General features: G+C 42.1%; 1 pseudogene; it reads left to right on the top strand.

The window, feature by feature from the left end:
- Positions 1-723: 723 nt before the first annotated feature.
- LOC147447288 (uncharacterized) lies at positions 724-1,597 on the top strand (annotated as a pseudogene).
- Positions 1,598-2,570: the final 973 nt, after the last annotated feature.

The following is a 2,570-nucleotide window of genomic DNA, read 5'->3' as shown; positions in this document are numbered from 1 at the left end:
ATATTCGTATGTCCTTGTTTCGTTTGGAAATGCATCTTACATATTGTAGCCTGGCATTGTTCTCCTATGCATGACCGTTCTGTAGCATGAGAACAACCCTTTATCCCAATGTTTTCCTCTTCATATATGTTTTGCACCAAGTTCTGTAATCGACAACCAAGACTCCTTTCTCCCTCTTGCTATGACAGCGCGATTCTATCTCTCTCTCTCTCTCTCTCTCTCTCTCTCTCTCTCTCTCATGTTCTACAAGAAATAAGGGAAAATTGACTATGCTTGATTGAGAGTAACTAAAGATAGGTCCACGGTCTAGAGACTAAATGGCCGATATTACTAGACTAAATGGCAATTTGCAAACAATAACCAAAGTCAGTTAAGGAGTAAGGTTTAAGCAGAATGATTAAATTGTAACCCTTTGCTCGATTCAATTATGACCTTTAATAGCCCTGTGTTCTATAGTGAGTGCTATGGAACACAACTTGCTTCTTCCCAATGCTCATCAAGTCCCAAACTGAGTTATTATTGTTGCTTATCAATTGGTTCTACTCAACCGCTTATGTTCTAAACAAAAGCCGAGACGACAACAATCACAACCAACTAACCAAATAACCAAATGCGCTCCAAAATTTATCAGAATACATACGGGAAAGGCCCACCGAGCAAGACTAGTTTTTAATAATAAAGTGCATGTCGAGGGTGCTAGAAAAGCGTATCATAAGCAATCGCCTTCTCTGTTTCTGTCCCTCTTTGTCGTCTTGAGTTCAAGAGCCGTCGGATAGATCTTTCACGTCACTTAAGAATAAGACCTTCTCTTCTTCTTCTCTCTCTCTCTCTCTCTCTCTCTCTCTCTCACACACACACACACACACACACACACACACACACATACACACACACACATACATACTCGTCAATGGCAGCAAGCTATGGCTGCTTGAGCTTCCCAGCAGGCGTGATGATGCAATTAGCCGTGCTGGCGGCGCTGCTAATGATAATAGTAAATGCGGATCAGAGCAAAACGCAGGTCATCTCCTACTATCTGCAGCAGGAGTTCGGGACGAATGAACTCCGGATGACGGCACCGACAAGGCCGGTGTTGGAGGGGACGCTAGCGGGTTTCGGACAGTGGGTGGTTTACGAGTTCGTGATGACAGAGGCGGCCGATCCTACGTCGACTGTGATGGGGTACGTCAGGGGAACGGCCGTGGCCGTCAACAATTTGGCGGCCGGCACCATGTTCGTGGTGAACAACGTGGTGCACTATGAGTGCAGGGCACGCTGTCGCAGCAGGGCGAGGCCGTCTTCACCAGCCCTTGGGAGTTTGTGGTGTTCGGTGGCACTGGTGCCTTCAGGCACGCGCACGGCTACAACTTGGGCCGCCCCGTCTCCATTTCCCGCACCCCCTCCAATCTCACCCACATTGTCACTCATTATGATGCCCACATCCGCCTTGACGAATCCTTCTAGATTGCCTCGGTAGCTCCATTCCACACACATGTTTCTTCTCCTACCCCAACACACACACACACACACACACACACACACACAATGTCCACCATGTTTTTGTCTCATAACATATTTTTTAGGGAAAATTACCAAAATACCCCTCTAATTTGAGGATACCCCTCAAATTCCACAATACCCTTGTATCTATTTTGGTTGGATTGTTCAAGATTTTCTAATCTTCATTTGTTTTTAACAATTGAGATCCGTTTTTGAGTGCTCATCATGTAATTTGTCACCATTTACCATCGAAGAAAAGGCAATTATGTCTAAAAATAATGAAGCAATTCATCTCCAAAGCCTACATAACCAACTCAAATTCTAGTTTTAGCATCTTGTACGATAGACAATCACTCTTCTTGTGAAGATCTACAAATAAATTTTTTTTTTGAGAAATTTACTCTCACAACCAGGGGTATTTTGGGAATTTTGGAAAATTTGAAGGGGATTTTGGGAATTTATGACAAAATATCGGGGGTATTTTGGGAATTTTAGAAATTTGAGGGGTGTTTTGGGAATTTCCACAAATTAGAGGGGTATTTTGGTAATTTTCCCTATTTTTTATCAAGCACTAGCAAAACGTCTTCCCCTCTCACTTTTTGTTGTCCATCTCTTTCTGCGGATTGAATAAAACTTAATTTTTTTCTCACATAATTTATACATACTATCTACTTGTTCTCAAACTTAAGGATATGTATGCGTACTGCCTAATAGTCCAACTTCGTAAGCTCAAAGTGTCCTACTGATGGTTACAAACAATGCTAGTCAATGTCCCCCACCTTTTGCATCCTCTGTGGCTAAGTCCTCTTTGCTAAATGAGTAAAAGAATATGCACTCTGAAAGTGAACTTCAATTGGAAATTGCTATAAATGAATCACAACAAGATCATACAATATTAATGAGTTTGTAGTAGCAACAAATAGGTCACTAACACCATCGAATCCATGACCATTGTTCACAACTACCATTGTCACTCTAGAGCAATTAGTTCAACCATAAGTTTCATCGACAGTTCACCACGAGAAGAAAGAAGATTTTACTATATCTTGTTCTTCAATAGTGCCAACTAC

Source organism: Adiantum capillus-veneris, chromosome 11 (assembly GCF_014529385.1).
Source record: "Adiantum capillus-veneris isolate H3 chromosome 11, ASM1452938v2, whole genome shotgun sequence".
NCBI lineage: Eukaryota > Viridiplantae > Streptophyta > Polypodiopsida > Polypodiales > Pteridaceae > Adiantum > Adiantum capillus-veneris.
The sequence above is the reverse complement of the archived record's forward strand: the minus strand, read 5'-3'. Positions and strand labels throughout refer to the sequence as shown.